Source organism: Cynocephalus volans, chromosome 14, assembly GCF_027409185.1.
Source record: "Cynocephalus volans isolate mCynVol1 chromosome 14, mCynVol1.pri, whole genome shotgun sequence".
NCBI lineage: Eukaryota > Metazoa > Chordata > Mammalia > Dermoptera > Cynocephalidae > Cynocephalus > Cynocephalus volans.
In genome coordinates, this window is record NC_084473.1 from 90,632,392 (window position 1) to 90,657,835 (window position 25,444).

Genomic DNA, 25,444 nt, shown 5'->3' on the forward strand with positions numbered 1-25,444 from the left:
GGCAAAGGAACAGGCAAGGCTTTGCATGTGGTGTTTCTCAAGTATTTGCCCACATTTGACTTGTGTTTTCACACAGTCATACCACACTGGTGTTTTCTTAAGATTGCTTTAAGATACTATAACTATTCCTCTGTGCTATAAATTGCTGAACAATTTTCTGTGAAATTTCAGCTGGTTTTAGAAAGAATCTGTCTTTTCTTTGGTTACTATAAGTTATTATGTCCTTTTTACAATTTATCATAAAAAACATGCCATGCCATTTCTGTCCTACTTTAAAAAAATAAATTGTTTATAAAAGCATGTATTTTATAGCACAGAGAGATGTAATTGATGGATGTTAATGGGACTTATAGATTTAAAAAAATGCTGCTGTGAAAGCTTTGCCAATTTAAAGAGATACAGATATCCAAAGAAAGAGGGAAAGGAAAGAGTAATGTAATGTTTTTAAAAGAGGAAATGGAAAAGGTTAAAGCCCTAAAATGTCTAGGGTCTTACAACATGCGGCATTGTGTCAAATTAAACCTCATAATGACAATGTAATGATCTGTTTGGGTACCTATATATGTAGGGTTCTAAACATTTGCACTCAACACCTTTGTCTGGGCTCAACTGCATCACTGCAAACTGGAAACGATGAATTCTAGCACAGTAGCAACGGTCTGGTGTCAGGCCAGCTCCGCTCCTCATCCCATCCTGACCTTGCTCTTTGTTTCCACTGGATGGCCTCTTTCCATTTGTTGCTACCATGGTTCTGATTCTAGAAATTGAGTCATGCTTTGATTTTTGTATCAAGGATCATTTTTGTAACAATTTTGTAATAATTTTGTAAGAATAATTTAATAATTTGTGTAACAGAAATTCTGAATACAGTGGCCTAAAGAATGGAGTTTATATTACATCTCACACACCTCACATAATAAGAAATCCAGTATTAGACAACACAGGGCTGATACATTGCTTCGCAATGCCATCAGACACCCAGAACTTTTCTGTATTCTCCCCCAACATCTTTAACATCTTTCCTTGTATACACTGGATCACAGGAAGGCAAGACGGTGCTCCCTTCAACCCCTAGGCCTTTGATGAGAATGCTACTCCCACTCATGAGCGAGAAGCTCTTAGACCTAATCACCTCCCCAAAGCCGTACCTCCTAATACTGCTGCACTGGGGACTAAGTGTCAGCATGAGTTTTGGGGGGCACACCATCATTCAAACCCAGAGGCACAAGGACCAGTACGGAGGCCATTGAGAGGATGGTGATTAAAATAGAAGAGAAACAGTGGCTGTGGTGAGACCCTGGTATAACAAGACATACTTAGGGTATAGGATTTGGTGATTAAATTGATATGAGCTGTCACAGAGAAAGAGGAGTCAAGAATGTTGACCAAGTATCTGGCCTGGGCATCAGAATGGTGATTGTATTATTTCCACCAGAGGAGAAGCAAGTTTGAGGCGATGGCATAGTGGGGTCAGGAAAAGACTGTGAGTTAGTGTTGGACAGCTGAAACTGAAGTGCCTGTGGGACATCCAACTGGGGAAATTCAGCACAAGGTTAGATATTAGGGTCTGGGTCTCAGGGGAGATGAGACCTGGAATATACATTTGAGTATATATTTAGAGATTATATACACACACGTGTGTGTGTGCATGTATATATACATATATGTATATATTTGAGATAAAATTAAATCAGGACAGTTGTGAAGGTTAATTCTACATGTCAACTTGATTCGATTAAGGAATGTCAAGAAATCTACTAAAGCTATCTTTTTAGGTGCATCCGTGAGGGTGTTTCCAGGAGAGATTAGCATGAGATCCTGAGTGGACTGGGTGGGAAAGATCTGCCTTCAATATGGGGAGAAACCATTCAATCCACTGGGGTCCCCAAGAAAACAAAAAATGGAGAAAAAAGGTGAATGTCTCTATCCATTGGAGCTGGGATACATTCCTCTCTCCTGTCCGTGGACATCAGACCTTGAGACTCTTCAGCTTTGGGGTTTCAGGACTTACACCAAACGGCTGGGGGCTACAGAGAAGCTGCCGGTGATGATCACGTCTGGGTCCAGCAACATGGGTGTATCATCGATTGGGGGGGATCTTGACCGCCATGCTCGCTTTGGGATGAAAGGAACAGGCTTTATGTCCCGGCTTTGTCACTTTCTAGCCTGTGACTTGGGCAAACCCTTTTACTTTTCTGGGTCTCACTGTCATCATCCATAGAGTGAGATAAAGACACCTTCCTCCCAAGTCCACCGTGAAGACTCCAAACGCTCAGCGCGTCCCTGCTCCTGGAAGTGTGCTGGGAGCCAGAGGAGCAGGGCTGTCCTGGCCGTGAAAGGCCGAGGGGCTCCTGGGGAGCTGTGCCCTGACCTGAGGCTTCCCCCCGTTTTCCCAGGGGACAAGGGTGGGTTGGAAGCTTGGGCCAGACACCTGGGCAGCTGACCCCACGTGGAACAGTCTTCCTTTTTTCCCTTGAGGACCTGAAAGTTGGAGCTAACTGGCTGGCTCAAAAAAAAAAAAAAAAACAAAGCAAGACAAAAAACAGGAAGGGCGAGCAAGTGTTCCATGCATGCTGCAAGGCAGGGGGTGCCTCAGGGCACTGTTTCCATGGGAACCAATGGCACAGGCTGGCTCCTATGGGCACCAAAAAGGGAAACTTGGCAGAGGTTTCAGGCCCCTGGCTCCTCGGTGGTTTCCCTGGAGGCTGCGCAAATGCCCATGAGCCCCCCCCGTCCCAAGGATACCCAGGGGCCCTCACCCTCTTCCTTCACCACCATCTCCCCACAGGGTATCTGGCGAGGTCCGTTAGCTACCCTGCAGTTCCAACCTCCGTCCTAGGCAGGACAGGACGACGGCACTTGGGGAGGACTCCCATACTGCAAGGACCTATGCGGGATGAAAGGGAGTAGTTAAGCGTGGGGGGACAGATGTAAGAGGTGGAAGAAGCCCTGAGTGTCACCCTGGTGATGTGGCCCCAGTGGCTGTCCCTGTCCCTGAAGGCGAGTCCTCATCTGCAAGGCCATTGCAGACTAGCACCTGGGGCAAGGTCCCAAGGGGAGAGGCCAGGATTAGGAACCACATACATAGAGAGCCTGGGAGGGCGACCAAAACTATGCAAGACAGGCACGCGCACGCGCGCGCGTGTGTGTGTGTGTGTGTGTGTGTGTGAGAGACAGAGAGACAGAGAGAGAGAGAGGGGAGGCAGAGAGGGAGGGTGGAGCAGGGGGCGGGAGAGAAGCCACCGGTGACAATCACATCTGGGTCCAGCAAACATGAGGCAGCTGCCAACCGGGCCGAGCAGTACCATTTGCCTCTGCTGGGCACTGGGGAGGCCAGGAACAGTTTCCTTCCGCGCCCAGGATGCAGCAGACTAAGATAGACACTGGTGGGGCTGAGGGCTTGCCGGGGGCAGGGTGGGGGTGGCAGGGGGCAGAGCCTTCTGAGGTTGCCCTGGACCAGGGATCCTTGTCATGCCTCCTTCTTTGACCCCATCCCCTGCTGTCTCCTATAAGGTCGCTTTTGGGAAAGTGAGTGTTGGGGTGTCCTGGCTGGGAGGCTGGACTCCTGGGACCCCTTTGGATGGGAGAGGTTTTAGGTGTCTGGGAGAGAAGCTGCATAGAGGAGGAGCTGGGGGTCAGCCCCACGGTGGGTCCTGCTCAGTTAGGTCCCTGAGGCAGGTGCCAGGGCAGCTGACCCTGAACCTGGACCCTTAGTTTCAGGGGAGGGGTGAGAACCAGGAGGAGGGGGTGTCTTATGCTTGGAGGCTGGCCAGTGAACATATCTTTTAATTAGTCACTTAAGTAATGAATGAATGTTCACTGCTGCTAAAAGGACTCTGAGACCCCTAACAAGGACACTTGCGAATAGCTCCCTCTCTGAAGGGCTGTTTGAAGGTTGGAGAAAGAGATTGCAAGGAAAATGCCTGGCACAGAGTTCAAGAAATAGTGGGATGAGGGGAAGGATGGAGAAGAATTAAATGAGTGAGGGAAAGGAAAACAAGGTACCCCGGCATACAGTTCACCCTCAGGAGATGTGGCCTGATGGCCTGTGAGCTGCTCACCTGTCCAGGACAGTCTTGCTTTGGAGAAGGAAGAAACACCAGGATTAGTCTGGCTGCTCGTAACAGAATACCCCAAATAACGGTGGTTGGAAGCAGGTTGGTTGCTTTTCTCTCTCATGCAGAGGTCCAGAGGGGGGCACGGAGATCCCCCGGTCAGCAGGACTTATAGACTCCACCTGTCTCTTCCTGAGGTTACCGTAAGGTCCAGCACGGCTGCTGGAGCTCCAGCTGGCACGTGGATTCAGCAGCAAGGAGAAAGACTGAAGGGTAAAAAGACCCAAATAAAATCAGGGTCTTGTGAGTGGGAAAGAACAGATATTGGGCTGGCATCTCGCAGTCTCGCCCCCCAAGAGATGACATCCTGCCTCTTTCACCTGTGAGGACGACCCGCCCAGAGTGGGCTTGTGAACGGCTCAGGTCACACTGCCCCAGAGCCCAGGCTGCCCCTGCTGGTCTGGTCCATCTCCCAGGGTTGCCAGAAGAATCAGCAGAGGTGGTGACATGAAGTCCTTTGAGCACAGTGATGGTCACATTGGAAATGTGCTTTCTCTACTGTCACCTCCAATGTTCCCAGCAAGCACCAGGCAGGAAAGGGAGAGAAACAAACTTAGTGCCTTGTCTTGGCTCGTATGCTACATGCTCACCACAGGCCACATGCAGCACGGCTATGTGTATCCACAGGAATGAGCATGTTCTGCACAGCCACGTAAGCATGCACTCACGTGTCCTGCCACCGTGCATGTCCACGGGGTTGGGGATTTCTACAGAGTCAGGCTGCACACAGATGTGCACACAGCCAGTCCTGTCCACCTGCAGAGGACAATCCCCCTTTGCTTGCCTTTCCTCTGCTGCCCTCATTGCTGGAGGGTGACCCTGGGAATCTGGTCACCCCTGCCCCTGCCAGTTGGGCAGCATGAGTGGCCTGAGTCCTGTGGCTGCATCTGGCCCTTCCTTGGCCATTATGACCCCACACTGCCCTTTGCCCTCTCTGCAACAGGCTCCTGGGCCCCAGTGGCTCTTGCTGTCCTTGCGTCTGTCAGTGGCCTTCCTGTGGCTGGCCTGGCCAGAGGTGGGTGCGGGCCCCACACCCCGTGCTGGACCAGGAAGGTACAATAGCCCTAGGGAACCACCTCTGTGTCCATCAGCAAAGTCAGCAGGAGATTGTAAAAAATAACCTTCCTCTATACTGGCAGCCAAGACTGCCATTGGAGTTGGTGGTAGGCCTGATGTGTCCCTGTCACAGTCAGCAGCTGCTGCTCAGTAAGGCCCCAGGCCATCCTGCCCTTAGCCTTGTGCCCACACTCCCCAGGCCCTCGCTGATCCCCACCTCATTCCCAGGGGCAGGCACCACCACGCCCATTCTACAGACAGGGAGGCTCCTAGAGGGTTGCAGCCGCTCGCTGCACCAGGCCTCCCTGGGCTCCTACGAGGAGGAGCAAAGGGGACCACAGGCTCTGTTTCCGTCCTGGGTTTTCACTGCCCAGCATGTGCCCCAGGAAGCTCTCCTGCCCGGCTCCCAGCCTGCTTACAGGGCACTTGTGGGAGATGGGCCCTCATGTGCTCCCCCATTTCCGAAGACGGTAACTGAGACCTTGGGTTGGACTGGGGCGGGGGATGGCTCTGCCTCTCTCTCCAGGTGGAATCTAGGAGAAGGTCAAGGCTGAGGGGCAGCAGCCCTGAAGTGGCCACCCCTCCCTCCAGGCCATTGTCTCCTTCATTATCCCCCTGGACCCTCATGCAGCCCACGAGGCAGCTCCTGGCATCGTCCCCACTTTACAGATGAGGAAAGAGAGGTCTGCCCTAGATCACAAGCTGCAAAGTGTGGTCTCTGGGATTTGAACCCTGCTCTGCCATACTCCAAAGCTCAGGTTCCTAGGGCTGGGGGGTCAGAGTAAGAGGCCACAGGGGGAGAGGGGCACGCCTTTAATCAGGCAGCTGAGAAGGAGCTCCAGAGCTGTGAAGGAAAGGACCGCAGTGTTTTAATGCTTAAAGATTTTGTTTTATCAAAATCTTCCCCAAGAGTGGCGAGCTGCTTTGCTGATTCAGGGACTGCGGCTCGGAGCCTACCTCGTGGTCTCCAGTGATGCCCCGGAGCAGCTGCAGAGCCCGAAATATGGCCTCTGCAAGGGTGAGAGGCACCCTTGGTTTCCAAGGCAATGAAAGAAGAGGGGAAAGAAGTTGGAAGGACATCCTCCTTTTCTGGTGCCCCAGACCCAGGGCAGGAAGCGTGGAGTGAGTTTTGTGCTACCCTCCCCTCATGTCCCCAGCTCCAGCTGACTGATGTTTCTGTAGAATAGGTGCATCTGTCAGCTGTGATCAGCCCACGTCCTAGAATGCCACAGAGCAACCATGTGACAGGAAGAAAACCAAGGGGACCTACAGGTGCTAGAGTTGGAGAGGAAGGAGTTGAGCCCCGGTGAGGTGGGAGAACACATCTCAGTTGGCTCAGCCTCCCACCTCTGACCTGCTGCCTCTGCTCTCTGCCCAGCCCACCCTCCATGGGGCTGGGCGGTGCCTGAGCTGTGCTCAGCTAGGTAAAGCAGCTGCTTCTCCAGCTCCACCTGCCAACCCCTGCCTTCTCCCACCTCCACACATGGGCCATGGGCAGACCTCCTGGGCGGCAAGGGGCAGACTCAAGTCCCCCTGCCACTAGTGCCATGTCCCTGTGCCTAGCCCTATTTTAAGATCCTCTCTGAAGATAGGCACTCTGGGCAGTGGCCCCAGAGAGCCAAGTTCTAGCCCCAGTTCTGCCCTTTTGTCTCTGGGCAGAGCCTGTGGCCTCCCTGGGCTTCAGTCTCTCCATCTGTGCCTGAGATGCTCATAGCCTCTGCTGGGCCCCCACCTAGGCTCAGGCCCATGCTGACCAGTGGAGGGCAAGGGCACAGACCTTCCTGACTCAGGGTCAAGGTGGGGGCCACCCCCAAAAGTGCCACGATGCAGCTCTCCCTCATCCCAGCTGCACGCACAAATGCCCACTGCCCAACGCAGCACCCTGATCCCCACCACTGCGTATTGAAGGGCCTGGCCAGGAGAGGAAGGTGGCCTAGGGAGGCATCATGGTCACACCTTGTCAGCTGTTAGCCCTGGCTCCGTCAGGCAGATCAGGCTCAGTCCCGGCCCCTCACACATTAGCTGTGTCCTCGGACAAGTTATTTGGCTCCTCCGTGCCATGGTCTCGTCGTTCTCCTGGAGGAATTATCACCAACCTCCTAGTCAAAAGAAATCCTGCACCAACCCGCTTAGCCTGGCCCCTGGCACATGGTGAGAGCTCCATAAATGGTGGGAATGTCGATGGCATTGTTTTCTGGTGGCTGGGACAGCCTCGGAAGGGCACGCCGACAGAGAATGTTGCCCTGGGTTAATGTGACACCCTTATTGCTGGGGATGGGGGGAGATTGTGTCCTGGACAGGCGGCAGCCATCAGAGGCAGGACTGGGACAACCCAATTCTCCCCTTTCCTGATCCAGTGCTCTGAGAGGGGCAGGGCCCAGGGCCACGCGCACGTGTGTGTGTGTGTGTGTGTGTGTGTGTGTGTGTGTACACGTGTAGGTGTGTGTAGACACGTGTAGGTGTGTGTAGGTATGGGGAGCATATCTCTGTGTATGTGCACACATGCATGTGTGTATGTGTGTGTATGTGTAGGTATATACATGTATGTGGGGAGGTTGTGTATGTGCATGCATGCATCTGCAGGGACTCACGACAATCTCGGCTCCCCCTCCCAAAGCGAGCTGTCTGGCCCACATCTTTCTGTGCCCAGTGGTGGGTGGAGAATCCAGGCTCTCAAAAGCCTCTCCATCCCAAATCCTGGGGGCCTGCACGACACACACCCACCACCGCTTCCTGCCATCTCTTCCAAGAGATGGAAATAGAGCAACGGCAACAGTGGGTGCTGGGAGCCAGCTGTGCTGCAGTCCTGTGGACTGGGGGTGGGGATAGGTCAGCCCACATCTGACAGCCCTGGGTGTTCCTGGCTGGCCCCAGCCTCGGCCTCGGGGCAACCCTCCTGGGAGGGAGGGAGTTAAGAACCTGGAGACCCCTTCCCCTTCGGACAAGGCACAGAATTTTCTATGTGGTGGGAAAAGCAACTAAACCTTAGCTGCACTTTCAAATCTGTGAGGAGGTTTATGAAAATAGAACAGCCCAAGCCCCTGTGGAGCAAATAATGTGGCCCCTGGGCAGCGGCTTGTGGGATCTCTCAGGAGATTCTGAGGGGCAGCCAGCAGAGAGCGGTGACTGGGGCCTCCCTGCTGGACACGGCAGGGCTTGGCCCTGCCCCCTGCACTGGGCAGCCAGGCCCTCACTGAGGATCAGAAGGGGGAAGTACAGTGATGACCGCGTGCTGGGGGCTCCGTACCCATCATCTCACCTCACCTTCCCCCACCCCTCTGAGGGCATGTTATTACCCCCATTTTGCAGATGGGAAAACTGAAGCTCAAAGAGGTCAAGAACTGTGTTTAGAGTCGCCTAGCCAGGAGGCGAGGGCCCGGGATTTGAGCCCCTGTCTGGCTGAGCCCTGATCGTTTCCCGCTGCACTGCCTAAGAGCCTCAGCTGAAATTGCCCACCCCGCCCTGCCAGGCGCGCCCTTGCACCGGCATCCAGGGGATGCGGGGCTGCTGTGACACCATTCATGGCCACTTCCCACCATATCTGCACACATTTGGGAGAAGTTAAAATGCAGGATGCATGTATATTTTAACACAGGACCCTCCACGGCCTCCAGCCATGAGCTCTCCACCCGCTGCAGGCTGCCATGTGCCCACAGGTGGCCTCCGCCAAACCTCCTCTGGGCTGCTTTTATGGGTGCTCTTCAGCCCAGCCAAAAATAGCCACAGAAATGAAATTAGTGGCCAAGGGCTTCCCCTTGGTGTGTCCCTGACCCTCTGACTCCAAGCTCTGGCCGGATGGCCGCACAGCACGAAGCTACACCCTACTGGACATGGGCCGTGATCAGGGCAGCTGCCTGTGGGCGACTTGGCCTTTCAAGGGACCTACGGGGCAGGGGAGCGATGAGGCGGGATGTCCAGGTCCAGGTCCCACTGTTTTGTTTCCAGGGATGCGGCCTCTCTCTCGGGTGTGGTGAACTCTCCGGATGATGGTGTTTCTGGTGCAGGGTCTGCACCATATTCAGGGGAAGATAGAAGGCATGGGAGATAGCTGTGCTTCTATGTCTCCATGGTGACAGGTTTTTCAGTATCCAGGGAGTCGCCCTGATCCCTCCACAGCTACCCACATCTAAAGTAGATGCTAAATACCCATCAGTCTAATATTCCCACCGCCCGTCTCACTGCCTCTCCCTGGCTCCGCCCAGCTGAGAACCCCCCTCCTCTCCTGGACGTGGGCACCTCCCCCCACCAGCTGACCTTCTGCCTCGTTGTCCCCAGCTCATCCTCCACACTCCAGCAGGCCACCTTTCTGAAACAACTGTGACTGATCCCTTACTGAGACTTGGGTGGGAGAGAGCAGCTGGGGGGAGGGGGTACCATGACAGGAAGAGGCTGCCCCAGACCATCCAGCCGGCAGGTCTGAGAACCATCTAGAACAGTGCCGTCCAGAACAAATGTAATTCAAGCCACAGATGTCATTTAAAATGTTCCAGTAGGCACATTAAAGAAAGTTTTAAAAAAGAGAGAGAGACTGTTTTTAATAATATAGTTTATTTAACCCAATGTAAATGTTATCATTTCAATGCGTAATTAATGAGTTATTTTTTACATTCTAGTAAGTAAAGATTTGAAACCCAGTGTGTGTTTATACAGACAGCATGTCTGAGTTTAGACTAGCCACATGTCACATGCTCAGCAAGTGGCTGCTGTGTGGCACAGCTCAGACCTGGGGGTTGGCGTGGCTGGGTGCGGCAGGCCCCTTGCCCTGCACAGGCCGGGCTCAGCCTGGAAAGAAACGCAAGCTTCCCAGCCTGTTCGTACTCTGCCTTTACTGTTTCTGCCTTGTCTGTCATGGTCTGTGCTACTGTATTTTATTTTTTCTTTAGATTAACTCACATTTTAAATTTTAATAAATTCACTTAAAAGGAAATCTTTAAATCAGTATTGTAAATGGAAAACCAGTAGCGGTTGCCAATTACAAAGTAATCACATGGAAACAAAACCACAGCGTTCAACTCTCACCCTGTCTGTCGCCTGCTGAGGCTCTGAGCAGAGGCCAGCCCTGTCTTTGTGAAAGAGGACAGTTGTGGGCAGTTAGAGGGGCTCATGGGCACCCAGAGTCTACATCATCTCCCGGACCATGTAGGAACATCTCCCTGGTGCCAGTGACTTCTGGTCACAGCCCGCCAGGACAAACCTGACACTGAACGAGTTGGGTTTACTCCTCTCGAGTGAGGGAGAACACAACACGGGGTATCTGGCGAGGTAAGGAACCTGTTATAGGATTTGGGCTTCAGTTGGGTGATTTCGGTAATTCTGATGTTCTAAAGAAACTTAAAATGTTGGTGTGAGCATGAAATAAAATAACCTCTCCAAACACTTTACTCAGTACTGGCAGGTAGTAGATGCATCACCAGTGCAGTGTCCTGTCTGTCCCTCCCCCACCCCCGGGGCCAGGGGCACTTGGAAGGAAACTGAAACCTGTCCCTGGCCAGGCGGCAGCTGCGAGTCTTGCCTGGCCCTCCCACACCTCTACCCTTGAGGTAACCTTCCGAGCCTCAGAGGAAGCCAAATGTCCCCAGGGCTAGCCTAGGGCCACTTCTGGGACATGGCCCAGAATGCCCACTTTGCCAGGTGTGCCACCAGGGATTCACTGTGTCCCCAGGGCCCAGATCTTCTGGCTTCATTGGTCTTTGTCACCCAACCCTGACCACCCCCTGAGGCCCACAGATGATGACTGCTCTGTCACCTGCTAAGATGAGGCCAGCATCAAGCAGGAGCAGGAGGAGAGAAACAGGTGAATTATGGGGACTGCCACTAGATCATTAGTGAGTATTTAGAGAGGGCCTTTTGTGTGTTCTTACTTTTTTAATGTTCTTTCTTTGTGTGCACGACAATATTCTTTAGTTGAAATTTTTATTGAGCTAACTGTGGTTAGAAATAAGAGACTTTGTGTACATTTTACCCGGTGGCCCCAATGGAAGCTTCTCACAAAGCTATAACACAATATCACAACTGGGAGACTGACAGTGACGCAATCCACTAGTCTTATTTGAATTTCCCCAGTTTCACATGCAGTCGTGTGTGTGTGTGTGTGTGTGTGTGTGTGTGTGTGTGTGTGTGTGTGTGTGTGTTTGTGTTTGTGTTTAGTGCTATACAATTTTATCACACGGGCAGGGTCCTGGACCTGTCACCAGGATCCCTCCTGTTGTCTTTCTGTAACCCCATCTCTCTCCCTCAGGCTTCTCCCTCCATCCCTAACTGTGGCCCTCCCATCTGTTCTCCATTTAGAAAATTTTGTCATTTCAAAATGTTATATAAATAGAATCACACAGCATGTGACCTTTTGAGACTGGCTTTTTCATTTGGCGTGATTCTCTGGAGATTCATCCCAGGTGTCATGGATGTCAAATGTTTTTTCTTTCATTTGTTTAGAACTCCATGCTATGGATGTATTACAGTTTGTTGAATCATTCACCCATTGAAGTACCTCTGGGATGTTTACAGTTTGGGACAATAACAAATAAAGTACAAGTTTTGCTTTAACATAAATTTTCATTTCTCTGGAATGAATGCCCAAGAGTGCAGTTGCTGTGTTGTGTGGTAGTTGCATGTTTAACTTTGTAAGAAACTGCCAAACTGTTCTCCATTGTGGCTAAAACATTTTACATTTCTACCAGCATTTCTCGGAGTCTTCACCAGCATTCAGTGCTGTTTCCGTTCTTTTTTTAGCTGTTAAGAGAGGTACATAGTGATAGCTCATGATGGTTTTAATTTGCATTTCCCTGATGGTATTGAACATCTTCTCAAGCGCTCATCTGCCATCTACATGTCCTCTTTGGTGAAGTGTCTTTGCATGTCGTTTGGCCCACTGGCTGGTTGCTCTTTGACTGTGGGGGTCTCCTGGGTGCCAGTTCTGGGAGGGGGAGAGCATTTCACACACGGGCCAGGGCCAGATCCCACATGGCCAGCGTGCTGGGGGGAAGAGACAGAGGATGCACCAGAGAACATTGTGATGGGACAAATGCAGAAGGGACACGTGCTGGGAAGATGTACAGCAGGTGCTGAGACGGGGGTATGTGTGGCAGGGTGACCTGGGTACAGTCGGGGGAGGGGAGCTCTCCCAGGATCCAACACCTGAGCGAGGTCATGCACGTCCAAGGGGAGAACTGTCCAGTGCAGGGAGCAGCAGGTGCCAAGGCAGTGGTGTGGGAATGAGCCCGACGCATATGAGGAGCAGAGAGAGGTGGGGGCAGCAGAGGTGAGGCTGATGCGTCTGGCCAGGAGGCACTGATCTGAAAAGCAACGGGAAGCCACTGTGGGTTCCAGGCAGGAGCGGGAGGGGGGTTAATTTATGTTTGAGGCTCCTCCCTGCCCCAGTCTCCTCCGCTCTGTCATCTCCCAGAACACATGCACCGCGGGGTGAGGGTCACTTCTAGTGACCAAGAGCTTCCCAAACCAAGAGAAATGAGCCCGGGGTGGCTTTTAAACATCCCCTGACAGCTCCTCCAGACCCTCTGCCAGACAGACAAGTGTCAAATATTCCTGAGATGGCCTGGCAGTCACTGCTCCCTCCCCCTGCCCTTCCCCACACTCTAATGGGCCAGTCCCCAGACCCCGGCTCCCCTGGGTAGCTGTGCGGCCCTGCCTGAGCTCAGCTGTGTTGGGCTTCCCTTCCCTCCCCTTCCCTTCTCCTGGATGAGAGTCTACCACCTACCTCACAAAGGGACGCTGACAGGTCTGTGGGGCGCGCTTGTGGGGTCCTGGCCCTCAGCCAGGTGGAGGAGCCTCGCCCAGGGCTCCTGCCACCACCCTCTCCTGACTGCACCAGGGAGAAAAAACACCGCGGCTTCCTAGCCTAGCAGACCATCAGGAGGACATTCATAAATGGTCACTCTTGGAAGACTGCTGACATGGTTAGGGGGATTGGGAACTCCCCAACTACTGAGACCTCTTTAGGTACTAGGCCCTAGAAACAGCCACAGTGGTGAAGCCTGTGGCCATGGTCCCCTGAACTTTGGAATCAGAAGACCACATATACAATGTGAGCCTGGCATGTCTCAAAACCTCAGGGACTTTGTTTCCTCATCTGTAAGACGGAGGTGGTGTTGCCGACCTCATGGGGTTTTCATAAGGATGAGATGATGTGTGGCCTGGAATAGACACGCACTAAGGCGGCTCTCAGCCTGCCCTGTGGGCTCACCCAGTCTTCCCAAGCAGATATAGCCACTGTCAGATAGAACCCAGGGACACCCACAGGGCCTCTCCCACATCAGCCTGGCCTGCAGCTGCGAGACAGAATCCCACGGCCCACATCAGGCCCCATGAGGGCAGCCCCTGCCAGCCAGCACCGGCACTGTCCTGGGGAGGGGGCTCTTGCCGGAGTCTCTGAGGCCCGCCTCAGTTTCTCCTGCTGATGTTCTCTGCTAACTCCATGTGCAGAGCCTTCATTCTTCACCAAAGAACTCATAAAATAAGGAAGTACCAGCTATCCGTCTGTCCCCTACCCGCCTCCTTGACTGAAATAAAGACTTTATTCATCGAGGCCATTTCCCTCCCGAATAGGATCTGGAATAATGGAGAAGGTGCCTCTCTGACCCAGCCTGGGCAGACATGTGTGTGTGGCCTGTGTGTACACGTGTGCATGTGTGGGTGCACAGCACATGTGTGTGGGGAGCCTCCCTCTGTACCTGCCTGCTCCCAGCTGTCACCCTCTTTCTCCCCCATCAGCGTGGCCATTGTCTCCCCTTGCTACAGCTGTGGGCACCACTGCCCCCCCTCACTGAGGGGGTGAGCTTTGAGGAAGGGGAGGGATGGGGGTGTTGCCGAGGGTGTGAGTTGGTTTGGTGAGGGCGATGACTGTGAGCCGGGAGACTAATAGTGGGCACCTGGCTGGGGAGGACGGCAAGCCAAGATGAGGGGTTTGGACACGGCCCTGCCTAGGTGGCCACTTCACCGAAAGTTGACCAGGAGACCAACTGCACAGCCCCAAAGGGCCTCATGGGGCCACGAGCCATGAGGCACCTGCAGGTTTCCCCCACTGACTGGAGCCTGCAGTGTGCAGCCGACCAGCTCCTCCCCCAACATGGGGGCATTTCCACAAACTCCACAATTTAGGGACATTCGTAGGGTTTCTTCCTGTCCACATTCAGGAAATTCCCCATGGAACGCATGACATGAGAGCATAAAGGCCAGACACTGGCTTTCCCCTCCCTGTGTGGCAGGGGGCATGCGTATGTCCGGCTTGGACAGTCAGGTTCCTCCACGCTTGACTTTGAACCTGCAGCCAGCGACGCCACAGAGCAGGCTCCAGATTCCAGAGGCAGCGGGGCCCTGAGGTTGCTGTGGGTCCCAGGCTGGGTGCCCCTGGATAGGGGCCAGCATTAGCCAGCAGTGGCAGGGGGCCCTCACTGGCCTCTTCTGCACGCTGACATGGCCAAGCTACAGCTGCCAGCCCCACTTTCTGCTCTGGTCCGTCTCCCAAGCCTGCATCTCTTTCCTCCCAGGAGGCTGTGGCTGGCCAGGGCTCCCTGCAGCCAGTTCCTTTCTGGTTCAAATCAGCCTTGGTCAGTCTCAGGTAGAGAAAGAGCCTGGCAGGGAGTGAAGAACCCAACTTTGCTGTGTGACTCTGCGCATCTGCTGCCCTCTCTGGGCTTCTGTCAAGTGAGGGATTTGGATGTGATTTCTAAAGGAGCGTCTTGCTCTGACAGCCCAGATTGTGTCCCCAGGGCAGGGGATTTGATGTGCTCACTGCTGACCTCCCCTCTCTGGACTCTCGCCTTCCACATGCCAGGACCCCACTGTATGCAGGACAGAGTGTAGAGTGGGAGAAACCCACAGAGGTCTGGCATGGATGTTCAGTACCGGGAGCAATCGGAGTTCATTTGGGACAGCAGAGCCCTGGGAATTCTCCACCAGGACTGGGGCTCCTGGCACGCACCGTGAAAGGCAAACCCGGGTGGGGTTAAGGCTGGTCTCACCTGGGATGTCAGGGCAGCCTGGAGATGATCCAGAGATCCCCTCTGTGACCAAGGGCTCAGCGCTGCTCCACCTGTTCCTGCTGCAGGAGGTGATGAAGGCGTCGGACGGCAGCCTCCTGGGGGACCCCGGACAAACTCCGCTCAGCAAGAAGGAGGGCGTCAAGTGGCAGAGGTCACAGCTCGGCCACCAGGCCCTGATGCGGTGCTGCTTGGTCAAGTGGATCCTATCCAGCGCAGCTCCACAGGGCTCAGGTAGGGGCTGGGGCAGGTGGGGTTGAGGATGGGGGTGGGGGATCCATTCTCAGTTGTCTCCTTTCTGAGGTCTCAGAAGCCACCCTGGGACCCCAGCCTGGGCCACACTGCCTCTGCCTGTGTAGGGAGATGTTTTTATTCATTCATGCCCTTCCCCATTCATTGAGTGCCTGCTGCATGCAGGGCACTGAGCTCTATGCAGGAGCCATGGAAAGTAGAGACAAAGAGTTGGGCCACACTGGTCATGGCCGGGAAGATAGAACCAGGCTCTGCACCCCCCCACCACTCCCCACTGGGTAACCTTGGGCGGCTCATTCATCCTTTCTTTTAAGCCCTCTATAAAGAGGAGCCAGCACCCCCCCTCCCACAGAGCACATTTGAAGGTGGGTGATTAGGTGTGCAGGGGCTTGGCGAGGAGGAAGCTCTCCCCAGTGCACCCCAGGGCTGTGCTGGCTCTTCCCCTTGGGCTGCAGTCTGAGGTATTCTCGAGGAGACCTGCAGAGATGGCTGCCCCGGGCTTGCAGTTGGCGATACTTGGTGTTTGCTGAGTGTGACAGAGCAGGAGATGCAGAGGCAGCCTTACATGGCCCCCACGACCTCATACTCACGTGCACACTCCTCACACTCATGCATGTGCATGTGGGCACCACACACACTCGTGCAATCACATGCGCACACACCATGCACACTAGTGATCACACGTGTGTGTGACTGTTTACCTCTTTGACCGTAAGGAAAGCCAAGGCCTGGACAGCCAAGTCTTGTTTGCCATCTTGGACTCTCTAGCTGTGCAATTTCTAGGGAATCTCAGCCCCTTGACTGGAGGACAGGAATAATGATGGTCCCAGCCTCCCGGGCTTGAGGGTGGTCATGCATAGAGGGGATCGGCTGAGGGGCCCAGGGCGGGCAGAAGCCACAGTGGTTGGCACCCACAGCAGCCCGTCCTGTGCATGGGTGGACAGGGCTGTGGCATGCCAGGTCCCCACCCTTTACCTGCAAACCCTACTCCAGGGTGCTCCCAGCACAATTCCAGCCCCTCGCTTCCTCCCCTGCCACCTCCCCTTCCCCACAAAGCCCCTGCCCATCTGCACCCCAGAGACTAAGGTCAGCTTTGACTGGCACAGCTCTGTGTCACTAGAGGCTGAGATTCCCTCCCGGCCTCAGTCTTCCTGGGTTTTCTTGGTGATGGTGAGTGTTCAAAGGGATGTTGGAGCAGACCCAACCTTTGCTCCCATAGGTCCTGCAGACACGGCTCTTTGTCTCTGTCTGGCAGACAATGGTGACTGGGAACAAGGCTGGTGTGTGCACCTCACCGAGGCTTTCTGCATACCTCTGACATCAGCAGCTGTGCTGAGTGGGGGTGGACAGGGAAAAAAGCCAGCCTGGCAGCAGGTAGGGCATGTGCAAGGTCACCATGGGTGGGCAAGGGGACCACACCCACGTGCCCCACCCTGCTCAGGGTGGCTTCCTGGAGGGAGGGCCTTTTTACATTTGGCCCCCACACGGAGCTGTCAGGATGTTTGATAAAGGATATGTCGAATGCATGCAGTAGAGGGGACAGGGCAGGGCAAGGACATCATCGATGGGTCTGACCAGCCCAGCACATTCCCCTAGGTGGACACATTCACCAGACCCCATGCCAGGCACTGAGAGCAGATGTGAAGGACAGAAACAAGATCCTACTTCATTGTGTGAGGCAGGCAGCACAGGTCTCATCACCCTGCTTTACTGAAGAGTCCACTGAAGCTCAGCAGGTGGCATGGGGCATGACATGGAGCTCTTTCCCATGCTCTGGGCAGGGTGACCATCCTGATGTGTGACTTCCATGGGAGCTGAGGGATGAGGTAGCCCAGGTACCTCCCAGACTTAGGAGCCAAGACCCCTCTATGCCCATCTCCCTTGGGCATAGCACAGAACTCGTCTCCTCAGTCCAAACACATGCCATGTGTCTCCCTCAAGGAGGACCCTGCCAGTGTGTGTGGTCACACAGAGGGTTTTGTGCGCATGTGAAATGCGACACTGTGTGCAGACAAGGCATCTCAGCCACTTGGGAGCCACATCTGGGTGTGGAGAACAAGGGGTGTCATTCAGTCAGTCCATCTGCGAGGCCTGGTCAGGTGTCCTGGGCACTCGGGTGCCTGTGGAATTCCGGTGGCCCAGACACTGTGCCCCTATTGGGGTTTTTCCATTCAGCAGGAGGAGGGCCAGAGAGACAGATGTCTGGGATGGCTGGGAGCGGAAGCCAAGGCCCAGCGTGGGTGTCCCTGAGGCTTGGACAAGGTGGAACCTCGGCCAGGAGTGGGCGGGACTCAAGGGCCTGGAGACACGAGGCCAAGGGCTGGACCTGCTGTGGCTGTGTCCTGGACAGTCACTCCTGGGCTGCGCAGGCCCCATGGTGGAGTTGGGAGGTGGGCAGCAGCGGTGGCCTCTAAAATGGGCAGACCCAAGAGGAGGGGAGTGCAGGGTGGGTGATTGGGTCTTACCCACCCAGGAGAAGTGCCCATCTTCAGCCAAAGCTCAGGGGAACCCTCCTCTGTGACCCAGAAGCCGGGACTCTGACCTGCTCTGCTGTGTCCCCCAGCACCTAAAGTCCTTCCTGGAAGGATGCCTCTCTGGGGCATGGCTGAAGCCTCTGACTTGACAGACCTGCTCCTCAAGTGCAGCTCCACACTAGGGCTGTGGGGCTCAGGTTCCCCCAACTACCAAACTGGAATAATAATATGAGCCACAAACAACCTGGGGTCTTGGCTGCAGACTACTGAGTCTGGGCTGGCTGGATTAAGCATTTGCTCTAGGCCGTGGGAAGTTTACAGAAACTCTGGAGGACAAGAGAACAAGGCCTGTATGTGACAGCCAGGACCCATCTGCTGCTGTGAGTAGTGCTGGCAGGAGCACTGGAGCTTCTGTGCGACGCAACACAACCATTCCTCACACAATGGGTCAATCCCTCTCCCTGCCCCAAAGAGGAGACGAACGATCTGATCAGCCACCACAGCCATCTCTGAGAGACTCTCAGTCCTCCTGGGGTTCTGTCACAACCCCATATAAAATCGTGAAGTCACCACCACCACCAGCACCCCTGGTAAAAAGTGGCCGCAGAAAGGTACAGGGACAAAAAAGTAAATTAACTTGTCTCTGCTACATAAGGATGTATAAATACATATTCCAACAGAATCTTCCTGCATTTGAAGCAGCACAGTACAGTTGGCATCATTTTTGAAATTGAGATGTAAAATCAGATACAAATTTTCAAGGGTTTATCTGAAAACTGGTTACATGGCTCTTGAAGCTCTTGTGTGCACCAAAGTCTAGGAAGTTGAGTGGTAGGAACCTGGAGAGAGATAATTTGTGGTGAGGGTTTCTCTGGAGAGAGGTGTTGTGAGTCCAACCCCCGACATTGAAGGAGGGATGTTTTGGTTACCTTTGGTTACCCAACAAGATACCCCAAAACAGTGTCTTAAAATAACAACTATTTTATTTGCTGTCAACTCTGTGGGTCAGGAATTTGGGGCCTCACCTGCCTGGTCCTTCTACCCAGCAAGACATCAGTTGTGATAGTTCCCTCACTTTCACTTAGCTGCTGGCTGGGCTGGAACATCCAGGAAGGTTTCACCCACAGTCTGGAGCCTCTGTGCCTGTCTCTCTCCATGTGGCTGCTTGGGCCTCCTCGCCGCATGGTGGTCTCAGGGTAGTCAGGCTTCTCACGTGATGACTGGCTTCTGGAGAAGCTGCAAGTGTCCTGAGTCCTGGGCCACAGAATTCACTCAGCGTCCCTTCCAGTGCATTCTGTTGGTCAAGACATGTCATAGCGTCAGCCGAGATTCAAGGGAGGGGAAGAAGACTCTACCTTCCCAGGGAGTTGCAGTTGAAATTTGTAGCTATCTTTAATCCACCACAGGCCCTCATCTAAGAGTCCTTGGCGGCTTGATCCAAACCCTCATCCCTGGAGGATCTGAATCCTCTGTGGTCCTGCCTTCGTGGGGCTGCTGTAATCCCCACTAACCTCTATCACTGAATGTGGCAGTGCTACTGGGCCCCTGGATAATTCACTGGATTGGAGATACAGCCCTCCCTGCCCCGCACTGGACAGCTGCGGGACCTCCTCACCCTGACAGTCAGGATCATTCACCCCCAGCACCCTTGTACCCAGTTGGTCTAGGTGTATGAGGATCCCAAAATGGCCAAGTGACTGTCTCAGCTTCCAGGTGAGCAGATGCACTGGTGTCTCCCCTTTGGGAACACATTCTTCCTGTGGGATCTAAAACTTCTAATCTGGAGACAGAGTACGGGAGATGAGAGGCAAACACTGTGTGAGTGGGTGCCAGGGATGGTCTCAGGGGACCTGTGATTGCTTCCCTTGGTTCCTGAGCCGTCGTTCTGGCTGGAAGAGAGGCGGCATGTTCAGCAGCATATCCAGCAACCCACAGCACAGCTCTGGAGCCTTGTGGCTCGTGCTGGAGCCAGGTCTTCAGGGGTCTCTCAGCTGTCTGTGAGGGGGTAGAGACGGAGAGGACAGCAGAACTTGTACACACCGGCCTTTGTCCATGCTTGCATGTTGTGAAGTGAGCCCCTTGGTCAGGAAAGGTGATGTGTGCGACTCTGTGACGGGTGGGGGTGTTGGCAGGAGCAGGGTCTGCAGGAAGGAAGGTCCTTATCCAGAAAGAGTGTCAACTGCCCTAGGATAAATGTGGCCCCTCATGCTGGAAGGATGCAGTGTAGCTGACATGCCACCTGGTGGCTGGCTGGTCACCCTGCAGTCAGGCTGGACTCAGCAACAGCTGTAGCCAGATCAGCCTGGCAAGGGGAAGTTTTTCTACTGAACACATGGCATGTTCAAGAGCTGCACCAGAGTGGCCAGGAACAGCAGCTGACTGGTGTGCATGGGACAGGCCATCTGGTCCACCTGAGTATCCAGCAACTGCTCAGCCCTGGGCGCCCTTCTGAGAGCATTTACAAAGGCCTTTGATATTCTCACACTCTGGGTGGCTCTTGCCCAGACCTCCAAGTGACACTTCTCCAATCTTTCCCCTCCACCCCCGTCCCCTGAAGAAATGGCTAACAACTGCCCATAAAGTGAGACAAATCTGTCCCTCAGACCATCAATTGTTCCAGGAAACATGGGCAAGTAGATGCAGGCAAACTTCGGCCCGCCAGGAAGATGTCCGTTCTCCATGGTCCTTCCCCTGGGTCTGCCTCAATGTCCACTTAGAGCAAGGGCTAACATTTCTTGCAGCTCTGTCTATGAGTTATATATGAATGCTTTTCCTCCTCAGACAGCCTTGAGGAACCCCGCTAGGTCTTGGATGTGGGTTGAGCGGAAGGCAGGAAGCAGCACGTCCCCTGGGAGTCAGAGCCACCTGCTTATACAACCTGCCTGTGCCTCATACATAGCACCTGTCTCTGGTGAAGGAGCCCTACTCACACATGCCTGCAGGGCTGGGCCAGACGCTGATCCTCAGCTCCTGGTGAGCAGCTCAGGACTCGTGGCCACCAGGCATCCCAAAGTCAGGCATTGCACGTCCTTGACAGCCCAGTAATGACCTGTATGTCAAAAGGAGGAGAGATCTTTGCCCAAGAAACATGGCTCTGCGCAAAACCTGGGAGACTGTGGAATTCTCCCATTGGGGCCTGCCAGGGTGTCCCAACTTGCCTTAGACGCTGTGTGCCATTGAGTGTATTGGGTCATTAAGCCTGAGGGGCAAAGTTTCTGGTACTCTGCCTGACCTGCCGCAGCACTCTTCCCTCTGGCACAAGAGAAGGCCCATCACGGGCTGCACCTTCTGCTGGCAGGGGCGCAAACTGCAACAGTTCAGCTTTCACTATGGAAGGGATATTTTCATTTGTCTGCACTTGCACATAACAGAAACGCCAAGTGACAGTAGCTTAATGAAGACAAAGGTGTGTTTGTGTCCCGTATGAGAAATCTGGGCCAGGCAGTGGCTGGCACGAGTTCAGCAGCTTGGGGATATCAGAGACAAGGTCTTTGATTCTTCTGCTCTCTCCTTCATGGTTGCAAGGTGGTTCCTTTGGCACCAGCCATCACGGCCTCATTCTCGACAAGAGGAAGGAGAAATCGAGTAGAAGTGGGGAGTGATGGTGCTTATGCAGGAAAGCGACACACAGAACTCTCTGGAAGATGCATGCTTACATTTCATTGGCCAGAGCAAAGCCACCCTAACTGCATGGAAGGGAGGGAATGGTAGTTTCTTACAGCTGGGCACATTTCCACCTCCAACAGAATCTGAATTCCGTAGGTAAAAGAGCAGGGAGAATGAATATTGAACTGGCATTCTCGGCCACACGCGCTCGCAGGGTTGTGTTGATGACCGCATGTGTGCGCTGGAGCCCGGAAGGGCTTTGGCTGGCTGCCTGGAGCACGCTAGGTGCTCGGTAAACATGGGGCAGGGAGGTGTTCAGCTGTTGCAGTCACGTATTGGGCTTTGCCTTTCCTCCTCATCAGCGGGACGTCTTCCCACCCCCCCAACGCCACTCTAGAGAAGCCGCTAGGGCTGGGGGATGGGCTCAGTGACTAGAGGTCAGAGGTCAAGGGCCCTACCCCCCCCCAACCCATCCAACCCCCGCTCTGCCAAGGGACCTCGCACGCTGAGCCTCCTAGGCAGGGGGTGGGTGGGAGCAGGCTGCTCCCGTTCTGACGCAGAGAAGCCCTGGGACCTGGGTGAGGCCCCTCCGCAGTGAGATCACACCCTTAGCTGAAAATCACACCAGTGGCACCTCCTTGATTGGTGCTGGGAGCTCTGGAGCAATGTCTACCCCCACTTCCAACCCCTCCCAGCCCAGAAAGCCTCAGGAGCCCTTCTACCTCTGGGAACAGTGAGCTCTGGGGTCCCGGAGGCTGAGGAGCCAGGCACAAGGCAAGCGGCAAGAGGAGGCGCTGCTCGAGGAGGCGACGCAAGGCACTGGGGCCAACAGGGCGCTGGTTGCCCCTGGGGCTCAGGGCAGGCACAGGGATGGCAGGACGTGGCGAGGCCCCTGGCCTGAGGCTGCAGGAGTGCCAGCATAGCTGCAAGAAGCACCTGGGTGACGCTATCAGCTTCTTCTTCCACTTCATCTCGGAGAACCTGGCTCGAGGTGAGACTGCTTTGGTGGGACTGGGGGTGGGGTGCAGGAAGAGAGAGGCAGATGTGGGGCTGAGGACAGGGGCAAGGATGACCAGGGGCCAATGGCCCTGGAGCAGGACTGGAAAGGACCCCTTGGTCTCTGAGCCCTGCTGCTCCCCACTGTGACCTGCAGGCAGTGAGTGCCAAGCCAGGACCCCCCTATTCGTGCCCATGGGGGTGGACTTCTTCTGCGTGGTGCTCACAGACTGGGAGGGAGTCGGGGGTCTCAGGCCAGCCCTCCTGCCCTGCGCACGTTGACTCCGCTGCTCCTGCCCTTCCCTGTCTCCCTCCCTCACTGGGGACCCCTTTCCTCTTCCATCAAAGACAGATGTGTCCGTGATGAGGATTAAAGAAACTGAGCAAGCATCTAGAAAGAAATGTACATAGAAAGTGCCTGGCCAAGGCTAGCCACTTTTCCAAATCTATAAAAAGCAACCAACCTGGAATGTCTGGAAGGGACACGGGGAGTTCCCCCAGCCTGTGCTCTCAGGACAGTTATAGGGTGACTCCAAGGTCAGCCAGTCCCCAACCCCCACTGCCACCCTGTTTCCTCTGCTCCTCTTCCAGGGCTGAGCCAAGACTCGGCCACAGGGGCCACGAGGCAGGCAAAGGGGAGGGGTCCTGCATGTGGAGACCTGTTGTTTCTGTGGCAGGACACCTGGAGAGGGGTGATGTCAGGAGCTTCAGACCCTGAAGCAGCTTGGAACACCAAGCAAGGGCTTCCAGCTCTTTTGTCCTATCCTGTTACTGGAGCGACGCTAAGGGAAGTAGGCTAAAGAAGTCACAGGATTCCCGACAAGACAGAAAATTAAATTCCTAAACATAAAGACAAGTCAGCGTAGACATGCGACATGTCAATCCCAAGAGCTGGAGCTACAAGCCACATGTGCCGCACGAGGATGCTCGCCCATGCTGCGTGGTGGCCCACTAACACTGAGCGGGCCGGCGGGAAAAGCCTGGCCTTCGTCCCCCCATCCTGTCCCCTGCCCTGTCCTGAGCACGTAACACAGAGCCTGGCGCCCGAAACACTTCTTAAATTAATGAATAACATTTTAAGAAGAATAAAAACATAAAATTGAGCGTAGAATCAAGCATCCCAAAATCCATAGAATACTAATGGTTTAAAATACTGAAAAGCAAAACAAAATCCCTAGGAAGAAGGCAGGACCCTGCTGTGAGGAAGGTTTGCAGAGGGAGAAGGCTTGCAGGGGAGGGTCTGCATCCAGCTGTCCAAGCTCAGGTGGCTCTGGGTGGGACTCGTGTGGGAGCCCAGGGACCTTCCGGCTTTTGAAAAGAAAGGGAAACCCTGGGGCTGCTCTGATGCCTTTAGTCCTGCCTTCAGCTGCCGAGCCTCCCCCTCTCCAGGGAGTCCTTTTGGGGGAGGATGGAACTTTGAATATGGTGGACCCTGGGCTACTTCCCTGTGGGAAGAGCCACCTGGAGGGCTAGGCCCAGTGACAGACGGATGTGCCCCGTTCACAAGCCGCTGGCCATGACCCTACTAGCTGGGCCTACTTGCTCCTACTAGTTGGTGACCTTGAGCAACTCTCCTGACCCCAGTTGGCCTGAGCTCCTCATCCATCCAATGTAATATTCATGGCAGCACCTGCTCCACGGGGTGGCTGGGAGTGTCGGTGTGGCACCGCACTGTCACAGTAAACAGGAGTCCTCACTGCCCGGTAGCTTCGTGTTCCTTTTCCATGCCTTTTTACCTGCCTAAGACGCTGGCAGGCTCGACATGCCCTCTCTTGCCTCCTCGGCACACCTCTCTGCCTCAGTCTGTCTCTCTCTCTCTTCCTCACCTCCTACTTGATGAGGAGGCCAGTACGGTGGCTCCCAAGGTGACACTGTGAGGGCAAGAACCGCAGTTGTGTGTCCCCTGCGAGAACAACCTGCCTCACTGGGCCTGAGCCCTCCCCTGTAACCCAAAGGTCTGGGCTTGCTGGTCTACCCTCAACTCCTTCCAGCTCTGGCTCAGCAAGGAGGGGAGAAGCTTTCTGGGAGGGGGAATGCAGAGGTCACGAGGAGGCTGTGCATGATCCCTGGGATGCACCCAAGAATGCTGTGGGCAGCTGCTAGAAACACCAATGTACAGAAGCACCAGCAGGAAGCCTGATTCGTTGCCACCTCTCAGCCTTTCAGTCCACCCGTGGGATTGCTCTTCCCTGCCCCTTGCATGAAATTTTGTATGAGCACTTTACAAGCTTAATCGTGTATCTGAACTGATCCATGCCAGTCTTAACATTCTCCAAGAGTCCCCAAATGGCAAGTGGTTGGGTGTGAGAGCTCTAGTCCCCCACAGGAATAGGAGAATACCCAGGAATAGATGAATGTGCCAGAATCTCATACCAGTATTTCTTTTTTCCAAACAGTACGTTTCACATATTTATTAAGAAATCAATCCACTTGCGCACAGCATTGAAACACAGAATTTCCCCAATAAAACATGTCCAAGTGTCCACATTTTCAGCTGGATACATCATACCAATATTTTTAATAGCAATATTTAATAGTGAAGGAGAGGAACACTGTGAAATTTATTTGGATTAGTATGTAGGTCTAAGGGTCATGTTTTCTAAGAAACCATTCTTGGCGAATTTTAGGCAGCAAGGGAAGATTGAAATGCAATTGACTGCTGGCTTGCCTAAAACTTCTGTGAGACCGTCATTACAGAGGCAGCCTCTGGTACTTAGAGAAGCACTTGGAATGGACTCAGAAAATTCACTGGCATTTCCAGCAATGACCCGTTCTTCCTTTCTAACAGACTGCTGTTGCAGAGTTACTTCATAACTTTGTTTTCCCCAGCTAGCCCTCCAAACTATATGACGAGGTACAGTTTGAGCAATGGTAAATATTTAGAACCAGCTGTACAGCAGTTTTTGACAGAGGTTTGTTTTTGGAAATTCAAATTCATATGCTTCTTAGA